The sequence below is a fragment of the Hyla sarda genome, chromosome 1, assembly GCF_029499605.1.
Source record: "Hyla sarda isolate aHylSar1 chromosome 1, aHylSar1.hap1, whole genome shotgun sequence".
Taxonomy (NCBI): domain Eukaryota; kingdom Metazoa; phylum Chordata; class Amphibia; order Anura; family Hylidae; genus Hyla; species Hyla sarda.
Window position 1 is genome coordinate 286,805,301 of NC_079189.1, and position 26,401 is coordinate 286,831,701.

At 41.6% G+C, this 26,401-nt stretch overlaps 1 protein-coding gene across 5 annotated transcripts in view; it reads left to right on the forward strand.

The window, feature by feature from the left end:
* The first annotated feature begins 19,549 nt into the window (after positions 1 to 19,549).
* The window catches only part of CRLF1 (cytokine receptor like factor 1), a 128,076-nt gene continuing 121,224 nt past the window's right edge, over positions 19,550 to 26,401 (forward strand). For all 5 annotated transcript variants that reach the window (XM_056574625.1, XM_056574643.1, XM_056574635.1 and 2 more), the window contains exon 1: positions 19,550 to 19,708. The gene's annotated coding sequence lies outside the window, so the exon portion shown is untranslated. The remainder of the gene's footprint in view (positions 19,709 to 26,401) is intronic.

Here is a 26,401-nt window from a genome sequence, read left to right on the forward strand (position 1 = left end):
TAAGATTAAAAGATTAATTTTAAAATTTAAATGAAAGATTTATGATTGCTAGTGCTACCTTAAAAATTTGTAGGTAATGTCCCCAGCCCAAAAGCTTCAGTAAACCATATAGTGGCTGAATGACACAGCTTGCAGCTCACGGCAGCATAAGGAGACGATAGGGCCTCATAATCCCTAAAATTAAAAGATTCATTTAAAAATGTAAATTGAATATTTATGGTAGCTAGTGCTACCATAAAAATGTTTAGGTAAAGTCCCAGGCCCAGAAGCAGTAAACCATATAGTGGCTGAATGGCACAGCTTGGAGTTGGTGGCAGCATGACTAGAACCTATAGTGGCTGAATGGCACAGCCTGGAGTTGGCAGCAGATAAGGAGACCATATAGTAGCTGAATGGCACAGCCTGGAGTTGGCGGCAGCATCAGTAGAACATATAGTGGCTTAATGGTACAGCCTGTAAATGGCGGCAGCATGAATAGAACATATAGTGGCTGAATGGCACAGCCTGGAGTTGGCGGCATATGAGGAGACTATATAGTGGCTGAATGGCACAGACTAGAGTTGGGGGCATATGAGGAGACCATATAGTGGCTGAATGGCACAGCCTGGAGTTGGAGGCAGATGAGGAGACCATAAAGTGGCTGAATAGCACAGCCTGGAGTTGGTGGCAGCATGTGTAGAACATATAGTGGCTGAATGGCACAGCCTGGAGTTGGCGGAAGCATGTGGAGACCATATGGTGGCACAAATGAGACAGCCTGGAGGTGGCAACAGCAGCAGCATCAGGAGTCCTGAAAGTGACCCAGTGATGTGGTGCGGTAGGTGGCAATACCACTACTTAGATGTAGGTATGTGGTATGCACTTATGTGCCCTACTGTACGCTTAACCCCTTAAGGACACATGACGTACCGGTACGTCATGTGTTCGCTCCCGATCTATAACGCGGGGCCACAGCGGGTGGGGCCCGGCCTCTAACAATGGCTGGGACCCGTGGCTAATAGCGCACGGCATTGATAGCGGTGCCGCGCTCTATTAACCCTTTAGACGCGGCGTTAAAAGTTGAACGTCGCGTCTAAAGGGAAAGTGAAAGCATGCCGGTTAGCTCAGGGAGCTGTTTTGGATAGCCGCGGCGAAATCGCGGCATCCCGAACAGCTTACAGGACAGCTGGAGGATCCCTACCGGCCTCCTTGCTGTCCGATCGCCGAATGACTGCTTAGTGTCTGAGATCCAGGCATGAGCAGTCAAGCAGCAGAATCATCGATCACTGGTTTCCTATGCGAAACCAGTGATCAATGTGAAAGATCAGTGTGTGCAGTGTTATAGGTCCCTATGGTGGCTATAACACTGCAAAAAAAGTGAAAAAAAAGTGAATAAAGATCATTTAACCCCTTCCCTATTAAAAGTTTGAATCACCCCCCTTTTCCCATAAAAAAAAACACAGTGTAAATAAAAATAAAAATAAACATATATGGTATTGCCGAGTGCGGAAATGTCCGAATTATAAAAAATATATAGTTAATTAAACCGCATGGTCAATGGCGTACGCGCAAAAAAATTCCAAAGTCCAAAAAAGTGCATTTTTGGTCACTTTTTATATCATGAAAAAATGAATAAGTCCTATCAATGCAAAAATGGTACCGCTAAAAACTTCAGATCACGGCGCAAAAAATGAGTCCTCATACCGCCCCAGTACATGGAAAAATAAAAAAGTTATAGGGGTCAGAAGATGACAATTTTAAACGTATTAATTTTCCTGCATGTAGTTATGATTTTTTCCCAGAAGTACGACAAAATCAAACCTATATAAGTAGGATATCATTTTAATCGTATGGACCTACAGAATAAAGATAAGGTGTCATTTTTGCTGAAAAATTTACTACGTAGAAACGGAAGCCCCCAAAAGTTACAAAAGAGCGTTTTTGTTTTCAATGTTGTCTCACAATGATTTTTTTTTCCGTTTTGCCGTAGATTTTTGGGCAAAATGACTGACATCATTGCAAAGTAGAATTGGTGGTGCAAAAAATAAGCCATCATATGGATTTTTAGGTGCAAAATTATTGTTATGATTTTTTAAAGGCAAGAAGGAAAAAAGAAAAAGCAAAAACGGAAAAACCCTCGGGTTAAAGAAGTAGTGGAGTAAAACATTAGCTCTTGATTACTTTTGCCTGGGCTTTCACAGTAACTAGGTCCTTGACAGATACAAAATAGTACACTATTTAGATGTAGGTATGTGGTATGCACTTTTGTGGGTAGAAACATGCACTACAGTATGCTCAAAAAAACTTATTTATGCACAACATCAACAGTACACAACAGTGCTGCAGCTCACAGTTGCTGTGTTCTAAACCCAAAATTGAACTCTCTCACAGACTATTAGTAATGAACGTGGTGTGTATTATACCGTCTACAGACTAGTATAACCAGCAGACCATATGTTGTGGAACAAAAAGGGCAGAAAAATGCGCTACAGTACACTTAAAAAAAATATTGGAGTAAAACACCAGCCGGTGATTACTTTTGCCTGGCCTTTCAAAGTATCTAGGCCCTTGACAGATTATAAGGTACAAAATAGTACACTACTTAGAGGAGGACAGAAAAATGCACTACAGTACACTTAAAGGGTTACTCCAGTGGAAAACTTTTTTTTTTAATCAACTGGTGCCAGAAAGTTAAACAGAATTACAAATTACTTCTATTATAAAAATCTTAATCCTTCCTGTACTTATTAGCTGCTGAATACTACAGAGGAAATTCTTTTCTTTTTGGAACGCAGAGCTCTCTGCTGACATCACGAGCACAGTGCTCTCTGCTTACATCTCTGTCCATTTTAAGAACTGTCCAGAGTAGGAGAAAATCCCCATAGCAAACATATTCTGCTCTGGACAGTTCCTAAAACGGACAGAGATGTCAGCAGAGAGCACTGTGCTCATGATGTCAGCAGTAAGCACTGTGTTCCAAAAAGAAAATAATTTCCTCTGTAGTATTCATCAGATAATACTGGAAGGACTAAGATTTTTTAATATAAGTAATATGCAAATCTGTTTAACTTTCTGGCACCAGTTAATTAAAAAAAAAAGTTTTCTGCCGGAGTACCCCTTTAACCTCTTAAGGACCCAGGACGTCCCCGTACATCCTGGCGTTTTCCGGTCCCTGCCGCTCACCGGGCAGAGATCGGAACTGGATGCCTGCTGAAATGCTTCAGCAGGCATCCAGGGCAAACGCCGAGGGGGGCCATGTAGGCCCCCCATGTCGGCGATCGACGCAAATTGCAAGGGAAATCGTCCTTGCGATCTGCGGCGATACCGGGCTGATCGGGTCTCTGGGACCCGACCGCCCGGTAACTTCGCATGATCCCGGCTGTCACAGACAGCCAGGACTATGCTAAAGAATAGGAGCGAGGTGGCAAGCCTGCCACCTCCTCCTATTCCCTGCGATCCGTCGGTTAGTTACCTCGTCCCTGAAGACCCGGAGCCAGACGATGAAGATGGCGGCGGCGGCGACAGGTGAGTAGATCTTCAGCCGCAGTCGGGCCCTTTACAGCAATGCACGTCGCCGTAAAGCGACATGCATTGCTGTAATGGGACGCTGTAAACTATAACTCCCAGCATGCCCAGACAGCTCTTGGCGTCTGGGCATGCTGGGAGTTGCAGTTTTGCAACATCTGGAGGTCCACAGTTTGGAGACCACTGTGCCCTTCCAGATGTTGCAAAACTACACATCCTCAGCATGCCCTTACTGTCCAGGCATGCTGGGAGTTTTAGCTCTGTAACATCTGGCCCTTCAGATGTTGCAGAACTACAACTCCCAGCATGCCTGGACAGTTTTGGCATACTGGGAGTTGTAGTTTTGCAACATCTGGAAGGGCACAGATTGGGAACCCCTGTATTAGTGGTCTGCAAACTGTAGTCCTCCAGATGTTGCAAAACTACAACTCCAAGCATGCTGGGAGTTGTAGTTCGGCAACATCTGGCTCTAAAGATGTTGCCGAACTACTACTCCCAGCATTCCTGAGAATGTTTGGGAGTTGTGGTTTTGCAACAGCTGGAGGCACACTGGTTGGGAAACATTGTTTCCTAACTCAGTGTTTCCCAACCCGTGTGCCTCCAGCTGTTGCAAAACTATAACTACCAGCATGCACTGAGACTGTGCCTGCTGGGAGTTGTAGTTTTGTAACAGCTGGAGGTCCCCCCCCCCCTGTGAATGTACAGGGTACATTCACATGGGCAGGGGGCTTACAGTGAGTATCAGGCTGCAAGTTTGCGATGCAGCAAATTTTGCGCGGCAGCTCAAACTCGCAGCGGGAAACTCGCTGTAATCCCCCGCCGTTGTGACTGTATCCTAAAAACACTACACTACACTAACACAAAATTAAATAAAAAGTAAAAAACACTACATATACACATACCCCTTCACAGCCCCCCTCCCTCCCCAATAAAAATGAAAAACGTCTGGTACGCCACTCTTTCCAAAATGGAGCCTCCAGCTGTTGCAAAACAACAACTCCCAGTATTGCCGGACAGCCGTTGACTGTCCAGGCATGCTGGGAGTTTTGCAACAGCTGGAGGCACCCTGTTTGGGAATCCCTGGCGTAGAATACCCCTATGTCCACCCCTATGCAAATCCCTAATTCAGGCCTCAAATGCGCATGGTGCTCTCAATTCGGAGCCCTGTCGTATTTCAAGGCAACAGTTTAGGGACACATATGGGGTATCGCCGTACTCGGGAGAAATTGCCTAACAAATCTTGGGGGTCTTTTTCTTCTTTCACCCCTTATGAAAAGGTGAAGTTGGGGTCTACACCAGCATGTTAGTGTAAAAAAATAAACTTTTTACACTAACATGCTGGTGTTTCCCTATTTTTTTCATTTTGACAAGAGGTAAAGGGGAAAAAAGCCCCCCAAAATTTGTAATGCAATTTCTCCCGAGTACGGAGATACCCCATATGTGGGCGCAAAGTGCTCTGGGGGTGCACAACAAGGCCCAGAAGGGAGAGTGCGCCATGTACATTTGAGGTGATTTGCACAAGGGTGGCTGATTGTTACAGCGGTTTTGACAAACGCAAAAAAAACAAAACCCCACATGTGACCCAATTTCGGAAACTACACCCCTCACGGAATGTAATGAGGGGTGCAGTGAGAATTTACACCCCACAGGTGTCTGACAGATCTTTGGAACAGTGGGCTGTGCAAATAAAATTTTTTGTAAAGCCCACTGTTCCAAAGATATGACAGACACCAGTGGGGGGGGGGGGGGGGAAATGCTCACTTTACGCCTTGTTACGTTCCTCAAGGGGTCTAGTTTCCAAAATGGTATGCCATGTGGGGGTTATTTTGCGCTCCTGGCACCATATGGGCTTCCTAAATGCGACATGCCCCCCGAGCAAAATTTGCTCTCAAAATGCCAAATATGACTCCTTCTCTTCTGAGCATTGTAGTTCGCCCGTAGTGCACTTCAGGTCAACTTATGGGGTACCTCTATACTCAGAAGAGATGTGGTTACAAATTTTGGGGGGTATTTTCTGCTATTAACCCTTGCAAAAATGTGAAATTTGGGGGGGAAACACACCTTTTAGTGAATTTTTTTTTTATTTTTTTTTTTACGTATGCAAAAGTCGTGAAACCCCTGTGGGGGTATTAAGGCTCACTTTAAATCTTGTTACGTTCCACAAGGGGTCTAGTTTCCAAAATGGTATACCATGTGTTTTTTTTTTGCTGTCCTGGCACCATAGGGGCTTCCTAAATGCGACATGCCCCCGAGCAAAATTTGCTCTCAAAAAGCCAAATATGACTCCTTCTCTTCTGAGCATCGTAGTTCACCCATAGTACACTTCAGGTCAACTTATGGGGTACCTCCATACTCAGAAGAGACGGGGTTACAATGTTTGGGGGGTATTTTCTGCTATTAACCCTTGCAAAAATGTGAAATTTGGGGGGAAACACACATTTTAGTGAAATTTTATTTAAATTTTTTTACATATGCAAAAGTCGTGAAACCCCTGTGGGGTATTAAGGCTCACTTTATTCCTTGTTACGTTCCACAAGGTTCCAAAATGGTATGCCATGTGGGGGATTTTTGCTGTTCTGGCACCATAGGGGCTTCCTAAATGCAACATGCCCCCCAAAAACCATTTAAAAAAAACGTACTGTCCAAAATCCCCTTGTCGCTCCTTTGCTTCTGAGCCCTCTACTGTGCCCGCTGAACACTTTACATAGACATATGAGGTATGTGCTTACTCGAGAGAAATTGGGCTACAAATATAAGTATACATTTTCTCCTTTTACCCCTTGTAAAAATTCAAAAATTGGGTCTACAAGAACATGCGAGTGTAAAAAATGAAGATTGTGAATTTTCTCCTTCACTTTGCTGTTATTCCTGTAAAACACCTAAAGGGTTAAAACGCTGACTGAATGTCATTTTGAATACTTTAGGGGGTGCAGTTTTTATAATGGGGTCATTTGTGGGGTATTTCTAATATGAAGACCCTTTAAATCCACTTCAAACCTGAACTGGTCCCTGAAAAATTGTGAGTTGGGAAACTTTGTGAAAATTGGAAAATTGCTGCTGAACTTTGAAGCCCTCTGGTGTCTTCAAAAAGTAAAAACACATATGATGCAAACATAAAGTAGACATATTGTATATGTGAATAAAAATAAAAATTCTTTGGAATATCCATTTTCCTTACAAGCAGAGAGCTTCAAAGTTAGAAAAATGCAAAATTTTCAAATTTTTCAAATTTGGGGATTTTTCACCAAGAAAGGATGCAAGATACCACAAAATTTTACCACTATGTTAAAGTAGAATATGTCACAAAAAAACAAACTCGGAATCAGAATGATAACTAAAAGTATTCCAGAGTTATTAATGTTTAAAGTGACAGTGGTCAGATGTTCAAAAAATGTCCGGGTCCTAAGGTGTAAAATGGCTGGGTCCTTAAGGGGTTAAAAAAATTATTTTTGGACAACACCAGCAGTAGAAAACAGTGCTGCAGCACACTGTCGCTGAGTACTAAACCTAAAATTTCAATCTGTCAAAGACTGCTGGGTGTTATTTATCTATAGACTAGTATAACCAGCAGACCATTTGTTGTGGAACAAAGACACAAAGTTGCGCTGAAAAACTTCCTCCATCCTCCTTCTGCTGAAGAAAGTGACTGGGAGGTTAATGGCTGCATTAAAAATTATTTTCTGTGAAAAATGCACTGCTTTCTGCCCATCAGAATGCTGACGTGACTATGAGGTGAAACGCTGCTGTAAAAAGCTTTTCTGTGTAACACACAGCATTGTCCTATCTCTCTGCGGTGAAAGGATGAAGTGAAGAGCCAGAATATGGCTGCAGATTATATAGAGCTGTGACATCACAGGGGTGACTGGCTACTGACAGGCTGAATCCTGCGTGTGATTCAGGGTCATGCTGCCTACGCTCATTCCCACCTGCCCAGTGTTCCCTGCCCCATGTCCTCATATGTGGATCCACAATTTTAGATGCCCTGGAGCCTGGACCGCACTCAATGGAGTTTAATGAAGCGATTTGCGCGATGGAATGTTGCAAATCAAATTTTTCATGAAATTCGTAACGGATTTGGATTAATCAGATTTGATTTGCTCATCTCCAGTAATGAATGAGAGAGGTCTGTGAATTCCTCTTTTCAAATTTTTTATACATACATAAAGTGAAGACAGAGAGCCTCTTGTCCTTGCATACACAGGGATTTATTAGGAGCAGAAGAGAAGAGGTTGTGCGGAGTCATCCTTTTCAGGATGTAAACTCTGCCTAGACATGGGGTAGAGATAGGGTTGATATTTAGGCAGGGTATTTACAGTAGGGGCTGCATATCCATAAGGCCCTCCTCTCCCATCTTCCCCTTGATCCCGGAGAGACTAATAATGACCAGTCTCTGTATTATACTTTATTGTATGGTATATGGTTCTTAGTAATTAAATGCCTACATTTGGTGGCATTAGCTTTTTTAGACCATAGGTTGGCTATCTGCCCAAAAATTGTAGGCTGCTAAAGGGAAATTTCAGTTATGAAAGATTATTTAATTTTCATTTTTTTTTTACTTAAAAAAGTCACTGTTTTGGTGTGCATTCTTAGGAACAAGTGAATGTATGACATATTTCTCTCAGCAGGAAGATAAAAAATTCACAGACATATCAGATATTTGAAACCTTGGGGACTGCGCTAACAATGGTACCCCATTATTTTTTCAGTCAGGCACCTTATTTCCTTGCAGTTATTTCTTTTTAAAAATAAAGAGCTTTAGCTCAGCTAGTGTCAATCTTTATTGGCGCATGGTGCCACCCTTAGGCTTTGTTCACACACAGCCTCATTTTGAATGGCTGGGAAAAAAAAGAAAACAGGCCAAAAGCAGCAAACAACTGAAAAAAAAAATGTGTGTGAACAGAAAAATGTCTGAAAATGAGACTATGAGGTATATTGCATTTTTAACCTTGACAGTGCAAAATACTACTATAGCTATTTTCTAAGTACGGTATATTTATTTTTAAATGGGATACAAACACACCATCTGGCATGGTTTACTTGAAGGCATATTTGGCTTTGCTGTTTTGTCGCAGTTATGTTTGCTTTCTTAGCAAATGATTGAAATTGCTGTAAAAATTGCACAGTTTACTGTGATTTGCATATCCACAGTAAATATTCACAATTTATGTAGTGATTTTGGAAAACCATGTTAAAAGTTTAGTAGTACTGCAATGGTACCACAAATAAAATGCACAATCTGAACAAAGCCTAAAAGTATATTTCACTCAAGAAGTGTATGTTTTTCAATTTGTGAAAATCTTTTTTGAAGATTTTTTTCTCTTTCAGCCCCCCCCCCCTTTTTTTTGCAGGAGTTTTCTCACTCAGCTGGTTATTAGGATTCTGATGTTTAGCCATGTTTGAACCATTAACCTGTCTGAGGCAAGAATTTCAATTTGCACAAAAAATTAAAAATTTTGGTACGAAATGGATAAAAGCGGTCTGAAACCAAAACCTCACATAGTTTCAAGGTAGGATAAGTAATCTTTCAAAATGTGTGTATAAAAAAAGGGTGTGATTAACCCCTTAAGGACCAGGCCATTTTACACCTTAGGACCAGAGCGTTTTTTGCACATCTGACCACTGTCACTTTAAACATTAATAACTCTGGAATGCTTTTACTTTTCATTCTGATTCTGAGATTGTTTTTTCGTGACATATTCTACTTCAACATGGTGGTAAATTTTTGTGGTAACTTGCATCCTTTCTTGGTGAAAAATCCCAAAATTTGATGAAAAATTGAAAATTTTGCTTTTTTCTAACTTTGAAGCACTCTGCTTGTAAGGAAAATAGATATTCCAAATAAAAATAATTTTTATTCACATTTCCAATATATCTACTTTATGTTTGCATCATAAAATTGACAAGTTTTTACTTTTGGAAGACACCAGAGGGCTTCAAAGTTCAGCAGCAATTTTTCAATTTTTCACAAAAGTTTCAAACTCACTATTTTTCAGGGACCAGTTCAGGTTTGAAGAGGATTTGAAGGGTCTTCATATTAGAAATACCCCATGACTGACCCCATTATAAAAACTACAACCCCCAAAGTATTCAAAATGACATTCAGTAAGTGTGTTAACCCTTTAGGTGTTTCACAGGAATAGCAGCAAAGTGAAGGAGAAAATTCACAATCTTCATTTTTTACACTTGCATGTTCTTGTAGACCCAATTTTTGAATTTTTACAAGAGGTAAAAGGAGAAAATGTATACTTATATTTGTAGCCCAATTTCTCTCGAGTAAGCACATACCTCATATGTCTATGTAAATTGTTCGGCGGGCGCAGTAGAGGGCTCAGAAGGAAAGGAGCAACAAGGGGATTTTGGAGAGTACGTTTTTCTGAAATGTTTTTTGGGGGGCATGTTGCATTCAGGAAGCCCCTATGGTGCCAAAACAGCAAAAAAAAAACACATGGCATACCATTTTGGAAACTAGACCCCTTGAGGAATGTAACAAGGAATAAAGTGAGCCTTAATACCCCACAGGGGTTTCACGACTTTTGCATATGTAAAAAAAAAAATATTTTCACAAAAATGTGTGTTTCCCCCCACATTTCACATTTTTGCAAGAGTTAATAGCAGAAAATACCCCCCAACATTTGTAACCCCATCTCTTCTGAGTATGGAGGTACCCCATAAGTTGACCTGAAGTGCACTACGGGCGAGCTACAATGCTCAGAAGAGAAGGAGTCATATTTGGCATTTTGAGAGCAAATTTTGCTCGGGGGCATGTCGCATTTAGGAAGCCCCTATGGTGCCAGAACAGCAAAAAAAAAACACATGGCATACCATTTTGGAAACTAGACCCCTTGAGGAACGTAACAAGGAATAAAGTGAGCCTTAATACCCCACAGGGGTTTCACGACTTTTGCATATGTAAAAAAAAATTATTATTTTTTCACTAAAATGTGTGTTTCCCACCAAATTTCACATTTTTGCAAGGGTTAATAGCAGAAAATACCCCCCAAAATTTGTAACCCCATCTCTTCTGAGTATGGAGGTACCCCATAAGTTGACCTGAAGTGCACTACGGGCGAGCTACAATGCTCAGAAGAGAAGGAGTCATATTTGGCTTTTTGAGAGCAAATTTTGCTTGGGGGGCATGTCGCATTTAGGAAGCCCCTATGGTGCCAGAACAACAAAAAAAAAAACCCACATGGCATACCATTTTGGAAACTAGACCCCTTGAGGAAAGTAACAAGGAATAAAGTGAGCCTTAATACCCCACAGGGGTTTCACAACTTTTGCATATGTAAAAGAAAATATTATTTTTTCACAAAAATGTGTGTTTCCTCCCAAATTTCACATTTTTGCAAGGGTTAATAGCAGAAAATACCCCCCAAAATTTGTAACCCCATCTCTTCTGAGTATGGAAGTACCCTATAAGTTGACCTGAAGTGCACTGCGGGCGAGCTACAATGCTCAGAAGAAAATGAGTCATATTTGGCTTTTTGATAGCAAATTTTGCTCGGGGGGCATGTCGCATTTAGGAAGCCCCTATGGTGCCAGAACAGCAAAACCCCCCACATGGCATACCATTTTGGAAACTAGACCCCTTGAGGAACGTAACAAGGAATAAAGTGAGCCTTAATACCCCACAGGGGTTTCACAACTTTTGCATATGTAAAAAAATAAATATTTTTTCACTAAAATGTGTGTTTCCCCCCAAATTTCACATTTTTGCAAGGGTTATTAGCAGAAAATACCCCCCAAAATTTGTAACCCCATCTCTTCTGAGTATGGAGGTACCCCATAAGTTGACCTGAAGTGCACTACGGGTGAACTACAATGCTCAGAAGAGAAGGAGTCATATTTGGCTTTTTGAGAGCAAATTATGCTCGGGGGCATGTCACATTTAGGAAGCCCCTATGGTGCCAGGACAGCAAAAAAAAAACACATGGCATACTATTTCGGAAACTACATCCCTCAAGGAACATAACAAGGGGTACAGTGAGTCTTCACACCCCACAGGTGTTTGATAAATATTCATGATGTGGTGGGATGTGAAAATGAAAAATTTGATTTTTTTACACTAAAATGCTGGGGTTACACCAAATTTTTCATTTTCACAAGTGGTAAAAGGAGAAAATGTCACCATAAGTTTGTAAATACATTTCTTTGGAGTAAGGACATACCTCAAGTCTGGGCATAAACAGCTTGCACACTGGTCTGAGAGGAGCAGGTCGCATTCAGGGGCCTTGAGCTTCTGCGTTGCGGCCTATGGAGCCAGAACAGTGGGACCCCCCCTCAAGGGACATTACATGGGGTAAATAACTGGGGTACACTAAATAACTAAAATGGGGTACAGTGGGACATAAAATTATAAAACAGGTTATGGTCCCAGAATGATGACCCAGAGCATAGCCAAAACTAAAAAATATGCCCACCCCAAACCCTATGCTCTGAATCATCATTCTGGGAATGTGACGTGTGTGGCCGTCCCTAACCTGTTGCCTCAAATGCACACCCTGCTCAGGTGGAGAGAGAGCGCTGCGCATTTGAGGCAACAAAAAAAGTCCCCAATGATAGTGACTCAGTAACCCATGACCCAGAGAAAAAAATACCCCAAGAGGTCTCATCAGTTTTTTTTTTTTTGATGAGTTTTTTTGGGCAATTTAGTGGTTTTATGGTGTTAAAATTTGGATTGTACTCTGTACATGGTATATTGGGGTCAAATTATGGAAAATTTAAATGAAAATGGAAAATTTAGTACTGCATGGAAGTGTGATACTCCCTGAAGCAGTTTTTAATGCAGAGGCACGGATGATCGGGGCAAGTGTCACACTGAGTGGTGGTGTCCTTCCGAATCCCCCTCCTGTTACACACTCTGCATTTTTTCTGGGATCGTCCCTTCTTTCCAGTATGGGGGACTTCACCTGGAAAGTGTTGGCCTGGGACGATCCTGGCACGGTGATGGTGGCGGGTGTGTGTGTGTGTGGGGGGGGGGGTGAGTATGTAGTGTGTGTGATTGGTGTAACTAACTGTATGGGGGGGTGAAGCGCTGCAGCCCCAAAAAAAAAAAATGGCCAAATGCAGCGCCCTGAATCCCTAATAGGGCCCGGGTCACACTAAAAAAATTGTTGCGGACCCTTTAGGTCCTATTAGGGGGTCAGGGGGGGGGGGGGAATTGTAACTTTTTTTTACACCTTTTTTTTACTTTACTTTTTTTTACTGGTTAACCCTACCTGTCCCTGGGGCTGTACTCTCTCCCTGCTCTAAGGGGGGTCTTCCTCTGTGAGGGGCTCCGATCTTCACAGAGGGGGGGTCCCTGGCTCCTTCTCGCAGCTCTGGCCGCTGAATGAACTCATGGAGTAAGCAGAGCCGCGAGAAGGGGCCGTTAACCCCTCCCCTGCCGGCTGCTATTGGCCGGTACGTCCTTGGTCCTTAAGGGGTTAAAGAGACGAGAGTGGCCTGTAATTTTCTTCATAGGTATACCTCAACTATGAGAGACAGAATGAGAAAAAAAATCCGTAAAATCACATTGTCTGATTTTAAAAGAATTTATTTACAAATTATGGTGGAAAAAAAGTATTTGTTCAATAACAAAATTTCATCTCAATACTTTGTTATATATCCTTTGTTGGCAATGACAGAGGTCAAACATTTTCTGAAAGTCTTCATAAGCTTTTCACACACTGTTGCTGGCATTTTTGCCCATTCCTCCATGCAGATCTCCTCTAGAGCAGTGATGTTTTGGGGCTGTTGCTGGGCAACACAGACTTTCAACTCCCTCCAAAGGTTTTCTATGGGGTTGAGATCTGGAGACTGGCTAGGCCACTTCAGGACCTTGAAATGCTTCTTATAAAGCCACTCCTTCGTTGCCTGGATGATGTGTTTGGGATCATTGTCAAGCAGAAAGACCCAGCCATCTTCAATGCCCTTGCTGATGGAAGGAGGTTTTCACTCAAAATCTCACGATACATGGCCCCATTCATTCTTTCCTTTACATGGATCAGTCATCCTGGTCCCTTAGCAGAAAAACAGCCCAAAAGCATGATGTTTCCACCACCATGCTTCACAGTATGTATGGTGTCCTTTGGATGCAACTCAGCATTCTTTCTCCTCCAAACACGACGAGTTGAGTTTTTACCAAAAAGTTCTACTTTGGTTTCATTTGATCATGTGACACTCTCCCAATCCTCTTCTAGATCATCCAAATGCTCTCTAGCAAACTTCAGATGGGCCCAGACATGTACTGGCTTAAGCAGGGGGACACGTCTGGCACTGCATGATTTGAGTCCCTGGCGGCCTAGTGTGTTACTGATTGTAGACTTTGTTACTTTGGTCCCAGCTCTCTGCAGGTCATTCACTAGGTCCCCCCATGTGGTTCTGGGATTTTTTCTCACAGTTCTTGTGATCATTTTGAGATCACGGGGGTAGATCTTGCGTGGAGCCCCAGATCGAGGGAGATTATAAGTGGTCTTGTATGTATTCCATTTTCTAATAATTGCTCCCACAGTTGATTTCTTCACATCAAGCTGCTTGTCTATTGCAGATTCTGTCTCCCCAGCCCAGTGCAGGTCTACAATTTTGTTTCTGGTGTCCTTCGACAGCTCTTTGGACTTGGCCATAGTGGAGTTTGGAGTGTGACTGCTTGAGGTTGTAGACAGGTGTCTTTAATACTGATAACAAGTTCAAACAGGTGCCATTAATACAGTTAAAGAGTGGAGGACAGAGGAGACTCTTAAAGAAGAAGTTATAGGTCTGTAAGAGACCGAAATCTTGCTTGTTTGTAGGTGACCAAATACTTATTTTTCACCATAATTTGCAAATAAATAATTTAAAAAAGTGTGATTTTATAGATTTTTTTTTCTCATTCTGTCTCTCATAGTTGAGGTATACCTATGATGAAAATTACAGGCCTCTCTAATCTTTTTAAGTGGGAGAACTTGCACAATTGGTGGCTGACTAAATACTTTTTTGCTCCACTGTGTATAATCTCTCTCAGCATGAATTGTCTGAAGAAGACATATCTGTATTATCGTATGGGTTAACGTTTTCACCTACAGCATCATTTCATCACTTTTCAGCCATAAAATATTTACACATTTTTGCCCGTTCCCTGATCCTCAAAAGCTGGTTCCCCAAGGAGGAGACTGTGGAAATCTTCACTACTCTGATGGAACGAGCAGCTTTACGGACTTTAGAGGACTTACTATTAGAACAGGACATCTCATCGGATATGCAGGTACCTACTGTCATTCAAACAAAATCATCAAAATTTTTCTCCTTTATCTGTATGCCCAGCAGTTGATATGTTTGTCCGGCTCGTTAGTGAATATTTTAAATGGATCAATAAAGGGATTAAGAATGATAATCTTACAGCGTGCCAGAGAGAGTTTGGAGAAGCTAAAGAGACTAGATGATGTTGTGTACAAGCCATCCAATAAAGGCAATATTGTGGTATGGCCTTGTAAAATGTACGAGGCAGAAGCGTATAAACAAATGCGCAATAATACATGTTACAAGAAAATGACATACAACCCCCTTCTTTCATTTAAACGGGCACTTTTTGACATCCTCCAACAAGCAGAAACTTCTGAGATTATTTCACTTGATTTGATGAAGGCAATAAAAGTTGATCACCCAAAAATACCTACAATGTATTTACTCCCGAAAATTCATAAGAACCAGATGAAACCACCATGGAGACCAATAATTGCAGGTAACGGTGGCTTGACTGAAAATGTCAGCAAATTTATAGATGAAAAATTTAAACCACTGGTTGAATGTTTACCATTGATTCGTACGTAATACCTATGATATGCTTAAACACATAGATGGTATCCATTTTGACGAGATTACTCTACTTATGACATTGAGTCACTGTACACAAGTATAAGACATGAGGATGACTTACAAGCAACAAGGTTTTTTTCTGGAGACCAGCAGTGTTGGGCAGGAGATATCTGAACTATTGTTAACAACTGTTGGAATTTATACTTACGCATAACGTGTTTTCATTTAAGGGGTCCCTCTACTTGCAGCTCCAGGGCATGGCTATGGAGGCGGCCTGTGTGCCCTCATATGCTAATTTTGTTCCTGGGGCTGTGGGAGAGGGATATCTTCCTGCTGGATCATGGGGACCTTGTGGTGGATCATGTCCTCTTTTGAGCACTGTACATCGACGATGTCCTCATGATCTGGCAGGGAGACGAGGCTGATTTAGCCAATTTCATCAAACATCTAAACAGCAATATTAAAAAAAATCCATGGGACATACACATGTGACCATAACCCGGTTGATTTTTTGGACATCTCAATGATCTGTGATACTTCAGGAATGATTCAGACAAATATGTTTAGAAAACCAACATCCACTAATTCATATTTACACCCTACTTCCTCTCATCCACAGCATGTCATTAATGCCATCCCAGTTTAACAATACCTACGGGCACCTAGGATTTGTTCTTCAGAACAACTTTCAAATTCAAGCTAAAGATTTACAACACAGATTTAAGGACAGAGGATAAAGTCACTGGAGCTTGCAGAGAGCTTACAACAAAGAATTCCCCCAGGCAAGAGTTACTTCATCCTGAGATTAAACCTATTGAAGAAAAACCAGTGAGATTTATCACAAATTTTCATTCAGTGGGGGAGCATGAGGAAATGCCTAGAGAGACATTGGGCCCAAATAATGATGGATCCAATATTGAGGAATTACGTAACACCGAGAGCCACTATGACAGCTCCACCAAATATCTTTGGATCCAGAGGCCCAAGAAAAGGATGTACACCATGTGGGCATTACGTGGTGTGCCCAAATGTGGAGAGATCTAATGTTTTCTCTAATTCCTCAGGTTCCAGAATGTATGATATCTGAGCATCACATGCCAAACCAAAGCGATGATCTACTATGCCACCTGTCCCTGCGCCAAAATTTATGTTGGAGTGACAACTCGTGCCCTAAAGATTAGTGTTCGGGAACACATGCGGGATATTAGATTGGCAGCATCCGGGGATGATATGAAAGATCCTTCTCTTTTGAGAGTTAAAGGGATTGATTGCGTAGATTTAGGGTTACGTGGGGGTGATGTTGGTAAAGTATTGTCACAGAGTAAGAGAGTAAGTGGATATGGACTTTGGATACACTCCACCCTAATTGTGTGAACAACATATTACCTTTTGCCCCATTTCTTTGACCACTTTGTCCTTCATTAGGTTGTTTTTAACTTTGTCTGTCATCCCTTGATTTTAACTGTTTTTAAATTTTATTATTTTCCCAAATTTTTCAAGATCCTTGTTGACATGATATGAACCTCTGAACATCTTCATGCAGCTCCCGTAGTCGTACATCTGTAACCTCCTGTTTCGGTCTTATGGACTTTTCGTATTTATATTTCGCTATGTAGGTTGCGTACTTATTATACATTTGCAAATTTTCTTATTATATTATATCATTATTTTTAAATCTATCTTTCCTTTTTACTTCATTTTATTTATTTCTCTTCTTTCATTGTCTAATCTTTTTTCCTTTTCTCCCCCTCCCCACACATTATATTTTTGGTATTTATATGAATTATATTATTTTTATATATTTATTATTATGTAATTTTGCACTGATATGGATACACATTCCTGCACATGATTTTTCATATGTTTTTTCACACGATTTGTCACTTAATGATATGGCACATATATCATACTTTTCATATTATTCATTTGCTATCTTATTTTCATTATTTTGTATATAATTTTATTTATTCTGATTCTATTGTCTATTATGTGTTTTCAGATTATATATTTCTATATATCTCTCTATATATATTTATACTACAGTATTGTTAAACTCGCTGCCCATTTTCTTTTTTATGAATTATTATGTATATGTGCAATGGATGTACTGTTAGGGCCCGGCCCAGGGTTTTTAATTAGCACCTAGCACTTCACACCAGGGAGTGTGCGGGTGATAATTGTTATAATTTGTATCTGTATGTTTATTGGTTCATTGTCCATATATATATATCACATCCTGCTGGTAGGACACCCCTCGACAAAGGCTTTGATCCGAAACCCTGCATTGGGGTAGTGTCCCTTCAGATTGTCCCAGAGCATATTTAGACTAAGTATGTTTTTTCCGGTTTTGCTGTGTCGGTATTGCTGTGTCTTGTAGTCCTTTGGGATACAAGGTTACATCCTGCTATGTGTATACTTAGCTATGGTTCTGTTTTACATATTATGTCCTGTTAGCTCCTATTAGGACCTGAGGGGTCACCTGTTTTTTGTTTTTTCCTCCATCTGGGTGGGAGTCCTCTATTTTATATTACCGTATATGTGTATTATTAATAAAGTATTTTTGTAATTTTCTACAAATGACTCCATTAATTTTTGTAGTATTGTATGTTATGGGAGTTCATAATGAAAGCACACGTCTTTATTAAGTATGTTTATTTCATGAGGATTTCATATACCGTCTTTTGAGACTAGCATTTATGCATCTATAAACCTGCTTATTCACAAAGCTGACCGCCGCTTCTAAAGTGAAAGTGAAAGTGACCCGGCTGCTCAGTCGGGCTGTTCGGGACCGCCGCGGTGAAATCGCGGCGTCCCGAACAGCTGACCGGACACCGGGAGGGCCCTTACCTGCCTCCTCGGTGTCCGATCGGCGAATGACTGCTCCGTGCCTGAGATCCAGGCAGGAGCAGTCAAGCGCCGATAACACTGATCACAGGCGTGTTAATACACGCCTGTGATCAGGATGAGAGATCAGTGTGTGCAGTGTTATAGGTCCCTATGGGACCTATAACACTGCAAAAAATTTTTTTTTTTAAAAGTGTTAATAAAGGTCATTTAACCCCTTCCCCAATAAAAGTTTGAATCACCCCCCTTTTCCCATAAAAAAATAAAACAGTGTAAAAAAATAAATAAATAAACATATGTGGTATCGCCGCGTGCGTAAATGTCCGAACTATAAAAATATTCATTAATTAAACCGCACGGTCAATGGCGTACGCGCAAAAAAAATTCCAAAGTCCAAAAAAGCGTATTTTGGTCATTTTTTATACCATTAAAAAATGAATAAAAAGTGATAAAAAGTCCGATCAAAACAAAAATCATACAGATAAAAACTGCAGATCACGGCGCAAAAAATTAGTCCTCAAACCGCCCTGTAAGTGGAAAAATAAAAAAGTTATAGGGGTCAGAAGATGACATTTTTAAACGTATAAATTTTCCTGTATGTAGTTATGATTTTTTCCAGAAGTGTGACAAAATCAAACCTATATAAGTAGGGTATAATTTTAACCGTATGGACCTACAGAATAATGATAAGGTGTAATTTTTACCGAAATATACACTGCGTAGACACGGAAGCCCCCAAAAGTAACAACATGGCGTTTTTTTTCGATTTTGTTGCACAATGATCTTTTTTTCCGTTTCGCCGTGCATTTTTGGGTAAAATGACTAATGTCACTGCAAAGTAGAATTGGCGACGCAAAAAATAAGCCATAATATGGATTTTTAGGAGGAAAATTGAAAGGGTTATGATTTTTAAAACGTAAGGAGGAAAAAACGAAAGTGCAAAAACGGAAAAACCCTGAGTCCTTAAGGGGTTAAATTTCGCCTGAGTTTTGCATAATCTCAAATCTGTGGCCAGCACAACATTACCTTAACTGAGGCCAACCCCTTTTGTCAGACAGACACTGGGAAAATTTGTCTAGTAAAGCAGAAAAAAACACCCAAACAGCATTTTCATTTTGGAGAAAAAAATGCCAATAGTGGTGTGTCCCGGTACAGAACGTGGTTCTGTACAGTTTCTTAAGTCCCTTCAGGTAGAGTCCCTCAAGTCCACAGGGCTCTCCTGCAGGGTCTCCCTTGGTCATTATTATGATTTCTATTGTACATTAATTCTGTATGTTTATTTCAGGTATTGTACAGTGAATATAAACTATGTACAAAGGTTATTAGGATGTTTAAACTGTATAGGACCTTCCTAAGGTCATGTGATATGGTCATGTGATATGTGATCACCTGATACCCAGAGTTCCAGAGGCACAGGTAACCACTGGCAACCAGCTACCAATGGACTTTAGTATATATAAAGGGCTGTAGTCTCTCCACTAACTCTCTGCTCTCTTGATTCCTGGACAGTAAGCAAGCACCAGTCCTGTACAAGTTCAGTCCAGTCCAGCTAGGCCAAAGCCTACAAGTCTGCAGCCACATCTAATCTGTAAGTCTCATCGATGTTTACAAGTCAAGTCTCTACACTTCCTACCAAAGTCATAACAGTAGCACAGTGGCCTGCATCATCGTTCTTATCACTACTAGTCCATGCAAGCCTGAGAGGTTCCCTGTGTCCCAGTCACCTCTGGTGAAGTTGGTTATCTGTAAGAACTGTTATACTGCCTTCTTCAGTAAAGTTCCAGTTGCATCAAAACCTGCTTTGAACTCTCATTTAATATATGTCGTTTCTGGGTTGGTTGTCGGCGGTGCCCTATGCCATACAACCACATCCTGGCCTCACAAACACTAGGTTAACAACATCTCACCCCAGGGGTTAATACCATCTGGCCGGACCACCTACACTGCTACACCCCTTGGTCATGCCATACACCATGGGTCACCACAATAGGGATTTATAAAATGCCATACCTACTTGGTATTTTTGTCTTTGGCATTTTTCTACATGTTGAGCCTATAGTGTTTCTTACCCTGAAATTTTCTCTCCCATGGAAGTCTATGGGGGAGAAAAGACCCTATTAAAAATGCAAAGTGGGTTTTGCATTGGTGTTTTTTTTTCTGCCATTTTTACTTCTTATTTTTAAGAAAGAGTTAAAAGAATAGGGTGTACACACAAATAGGAAAAAAAAAATTGGCAAAAGAGAAAAAACACAATTTCCACACAAAAGTAAACCCCCCCAGAAAAAAAGGAAAAAACACTGGCAAAAAAACAAGTGGATACCTAGCCTAACACATACTAATAATTACTCTAACTTCTGATTTTTAAAAATCAGAAAATTTTACATGTCTGACCATATACAGTACATGATGCTGTTAATCATATAGTTACATAATTACATATGTTTGTGCAAATTGCATCAAATATATTTGTTACAAGTAGTTCTCTTGTTTTTCTTATTCTCTGCAATGAATACAAATATGACATGTCTCACTTCCCTTTTCCGATTTTTTTCAAATAAAAATGTTTAAAAAAATAAAAAGAAACATATTTGGTATCATCACATGCAAAATTGTCTGAACTATGAACCCCTTAAGGACATGGCCTATTTTGGTCTTGAGAACACAGGCAATTTTTTTTTTTGCATTTTAGTTTTTTCATCCTTTCTTTCAAGAGCCATAACACTTTTATTTTTCCTGAAAAGTAGATAGAGACTGATCGGCACTAACTGATTGCACCAGACTTCATTAAATCCCAGTCCACCTATGCAGAACTAGGAAGCCCAGTTGTATGCATGTCGTCAGTGGTGCTCTTTCCCGTAAAGGTGAAATGCAAGACAAAGCTTCATAGAAAGAAAATAATGGAAGGCACTCACTTTTCTGTAGCAGTGCAAAATTTCTTTATTCGGGGTGTTTTCTTTCCATTTAGCGGGACGCCAAGTCGGATCAAACAATCCGCATGGTAATAGCCATTTTGCGCTACACAAACAGCGCTTCTTCAGAAGAAGCGCTGTTTGTGTAGCGCAAAATGGTGCGAAATGCCCAAGTAATTTTTTTCTTTCCTTTTCCGCCTTCCAAATAAGGTAATTACATTTTTTATCATTAATAAAGTCTTGTGAAGGCTTGTTCTTTTGCTTGAAAAGTTGAACTTTTAATCCCATAAGGACTCGTGCCATAAATGTAAAAGTGAATAAGCTCCTCCCCCAATAACATTTTATTTCCCTCTTTTTGTGATTTTGCAAAATAAATAAAAATAAAATAGATCAACATATTTGGTATGTCCAATCTATTAAAATATTATGTAAACTATGCCGTATGATGAACATCATAAATGTAAAAAAATACCAAAGTCCAAAATTGCTGATAGTGGGTCACATCACAGCCCAAAAAAAAAAGTATAAAAAGTAATTACAAAGTCACATATCTGCAAAAGTGATGCTAATAAAAACTACAGATCAGTAGTACAATAATGGAAAAGCATGTAAAGATGGGTATCATTTTGATCATATTGACCTACAGAATAAAGAGAACATGTCAGTTTTACTGACAAGTGCACTGCATAAAAACAAAATCACCCAAAATGGCGGTTTTCTTTTTAGTTTTGTTGAATATATGTGAAGGCTTTTTTATGTTGAGGAAATAGAAAAAAAATAGATTTTGTCATTTCTTATATGAGGTTTAAATTTACACCATTGACCGTATGCAACAGCTGCCCACAACAACCAATCATCCTGCTTCTTTTATTTTCAAAAAGACCTCTGAAAAATGAAAGAAGCGATCTGATCAGTTGCTATAGGCAACTGGTCAACTTTTCCTCTGCACAATAAAACTAATCAATGATAAAAAAAAAAGAGGTTGAAGAAAAATGCATGTTAAAAAAAAGCAAAAATAATGAGAAAATATTAGAAAAATATAATGGTCCATTTCCTTACATTATGCAATACTTTCCAACATGGAATTGTGGAATTGTGGAGGCCCAGTACAGGAAATGTTACCCCGTGCCCTGTCAGGCAGCCTCCTTCAGTGTCCCCAGGCCCCCTTGCACCTGTTTCCCCCTGTACATATGTTCTGCAGCGTATTGAATTACAAAATATGTTGTATCTTTAAAGAGTACCTGTCATCATCTAAACTTTCCCTGATCCCCCTTCCCATCTGACCCTTTCTCTAACTATGCCTATCCCTGTGTTTATTGAGGTTTTAAACGCTGTGGAAATACCTTTTTTTATCCCTCTTCATTAGCTCAGGAGCACTGTCTTTCTGAGGGGTGGAAGGAGGCGGGTCCCGGCAGGCATGATGTCACATGAAGCTTGGCTGGGACTCTGCTTCTGCCAGTCTTCCTGTATGCTGCTCTCCCTCTGCAGCAGTGTTTCCCAACCAGGGCACCTCCAGCTGTTGCAAAACTACAACTCCCAGCATGCCCAGACAGCCAACAGCTGTCCAGACATGCTGGGAGTTGTAGTTTTGCAACAGCTGGAGGCACCCTGGTTGGGAAACACTGCTCTGCAGTGTGCATTCAGACTAAGTACAGGTGAGGGATGGCATCCTCTGTCTCTCTCTCTCTCCTGTGCCTCTCTGCACTAAAAAGTCAATGCTGAGAACCAGGGGCTGAGGGAGCAATTACAGAGGCAGTGATTAAGATGAATGTCGGGAGGGGGGGCACAGAGCAGGGAGTGCAGTGAGATAATACAATGTATAAGATAACGTGTGGTGAGGGGCAGGGAGAACACAGAGCAGGGGGGAGGTGACTGGCTGTTATATGAGAGGCATGTGCAGGCTTGTAGCTCACAGGCTGGGAGCGAGTCCTGAGCTGAGAGTACTGAACTTCCGGTGGACCAGAACCCTTTCAGCATTAGTCCTAAAAGCTGTACACTTACTATGAAAAGCATAGGATGCTGCTTGCAGACCAGGCATAGAAGAGTGACCCCTAGTGGCCAAAAGTATAAAATGAAAAAACTGGTATAAATATTAATATTTTTTAATGAAGATACAGTGGTCCCTCAACATACGATGGTAATTTGTTCCAAACGACCCATCGTTTGTCGAATCCATCGTATGTTGAGGGATCCGTGCAATGTAAAGTATAGGAAGCTGTACTCACCTGTCCCCGCCGCTCCGCACCAGGTCCTCACCGCTCCCGCTGCTGTTCCAGGGGCTCCCGATGCTGTCCCGCTGCTCCGGTGTCTTCTTCGCGATCCTCCGGTGTCTTGCGCATCTTCTGCAGGGTCCGGGCCTCGCTTTCAGGTGACGTTATTACGCTGCTGCGCCGGTGCGGCGTGCATAGTGACGTAATAACGACGCCGGAAAGCAAGGCCCGGACCCTGGAGAAGATGCGCAAGACACCGGAGGATCGCGAAGTGGACCCGGAGCATCGGGAATAGGTAAGCGAACCTGCTGGGGCACATTACACTGCTATCCGACAGCAGCTTAAGCATTTTGCGCTGTCGGATAGCAGTTAATGCGATGGCCCCGACATATAAAAGCATCGTATGTCGATGCTGACATCGACATGCGATGGCCTCTGAGAGGCCATCGTATGTCGATTTCATCATATGTCGGGGCCATCGTAGGTCGGGGGGTTACTGTATATTACAATATCTCTTCATTAATGATTATGAACAACATATTAAAAGTTTTTGTTGATGACAGGTACTCTTTAAGAGTTATGTCATGTGATTGTTATCCAGGAGGTACCAGTGACCAGGTGACCCCAAGAGTGACCTATGGGCTCCCTGCTAGTCTCCCCCATATAAGCCCTGGGTGGAGCTAGCTCTCTCTCTCTTTCCTTATAAGTCTTTGCTGAGGTCCAGTGCAGTCGTGCCTAGTGTGTGTGTCCAGAGTGTTGGAGACCTCAAAGTCAAGTCCTGCAGCCACCATCAATTCAAGTAAGCTAAAGTCACAGCTTTATGAGTTAAATCATGAAGTTAAGTCAAGTTTATGAGTTAAATCAAGCCAGTCCCTGTCATCTGTCAAGTCAGCGTGGTCTGCATTCAATTATCCAGTTCTACTACAAGTCCCAGCAAGCCCTTAAAGGGGTACTCCGCCCCTAGAATGTTATCCCCTATCCAAAGGATAGGGGATAAGATGTCAGATCGCAGCGGTCCCACTGCTGGGGAGCCCGGGATTGCCGCTGCGGCACCCCGCTGCCATTACTGCACAGAGCGAGTTCGCTCTGTGCGTAATGACGAGCGATACAGGGGATGGAGCAGCGTGACGTCATGGCTCCGCCCCTCGTGACATCACGACCCTCCCCCTTAATACAAGTCTATGGCAGGGGCGTGACGACTGCCACGCCCCCTCCTATAGACTCGTATTGACGGGGCGGGCTGTGACGTCATGAGGGGCGGAGCCGTGTCGTAATGATGCTCCGGCCCCTGTACTGCCCGTCATTACGTGCAGAGCGAACTCGCTCTGTGCAGTAATGACAGCGGGGTGCCGCAGCGGCAATCCCGGGGGTCCCCAGCAGCGGGACCGCGGCGATCTGACATCTTACTCCCTATCCTTTGGATAGGGGATAAGATGTCTAGGGGCGGAGTACCCCTTTAAGGGGCTCTCTGCGTCACTGGTCACCTCCTTAGGCCCTGGCTGAACTGTATAGACTTTATCAACTGTCTACCCTCAGTAAAGCAACTGTTGTCAGTAACTTGGCATCGGAGTCTTTATTGCCCCCCGTGCCTAGCCCAGGATCCAGCGGTTTACCCTAAGGGGGTTTTAGGCTAAACCCTGCCCTGGCGTCACGAATACAAGGGGTTAATGCCATCTGCCCCTTGGGTAACAACAGCTGCCCTCATCACACCCTGCTGCCACAACTGTTGGCATCACGAACAGAATATGGGTGTGCACCTTATTCCACAAGTCCTCCCCTAGTCTGAACTGTGTCCAATATTGTCTGCAAAAACCGCATGCCGATGCAATTTAAGTGTATGGGACTTTGCAAATGAAAAGTGGTTTACTCGTGGCACTTGTGAAATAGAGAGGGAGGTGAAGAAAAGACTATCTGCTACTGTTAACTGTACAGAGGTAGTACCTGAAAGGGTTAAGTTGGTCCGGTCTTTCCCAAGCGCGTGAGCGGTCACAGCTCTGTCCCCTCAGTCCCCAGCGGTGACGCCTCTTCAATCAAGAGAGGAGGAACCAATTCTGAACTGAAACTTTCTGTAGGGTTAGGCTAAGTTTCCACTGGCCAAAAAATAAAAAATGCCAGAAAAAACACCACGGCATTTTCCTGCGTTTTTTTCTTGCATTTTTTTTCTTTTGAAGAATTTTGTTGGGTACCAAAAAAAAAGAAAAGAAGGATGCATTAGGGACGGAAAAATGGTATTTAACGAAATTAATGTTTTTTAGAATTAAATTTTTATTCATTTTTAAACAGGGACCAATTTATGTGGGCGGGCAGGGAGCTAAAAATTTTGCTGTATTAATGTACCTGTATTAATAGACAGATTGCCCCAAGTGTCACTTCTGACACCCGATGTGATTGTCCTTTATATTGCAGAGATGCGGAACGGCTTTCTCCTGCGCTCACATCTTTGCTTTGTATTCCGGCCGGACAGTGAAGTGAGTACTGATTCATATTTTCGGCCCAGAGCGGTGATTGGCCGGATGCTGCCAGCCAATCATAGCTCTTAGCAAGAAATATGAATCACTGGCCGGTCGTATAGTGCAGAGATGCGGAGTGCAGGAGAAAGACACTCTGCATCTCAGAAGGATGAAGGGCGATCACAGCAGTTGTCAAGAGTGACACCCGCTGTGATCTGACCTAACCTTAACTGCAGGTGCTACAGCTCCCAACATGGAGCACACTCTGATCTATGTTGGGAGCAGTAGTTCCTGCAGTTAACCCCTTAAGGACCTGGCCATTTTACACCTTAGGACCAGAGCGTTTTTTGCACATCTGACCACTGTCACTTTAAACATTAATAACTCTGGAATGCTTTTAGTTATCATTCTGATTCCGAGATTGTTTTTTCGTTTTTTTCGTGACATATTCTACTTTAACATAGTGGTAAAATTTTGTGGTAACTTGCATCCTTTCTTGGTGAAAAATCCCAAAATTTGATGAAAAATTTGAAAATTTAGCATTTTTCTAACTTTGAAGCTCTCTGCTTGTAAGGAAAATGGATATTCCAAATAAAAAAATTTTTGATTCACATATACAATATGTCTACTTTATGTTTGCATTATAAAATTGACGTGTTTTTACTTTTGGAAGACACCAGAGGGCTTCAAAGTTCAGCAGCAGTTTTCCAAT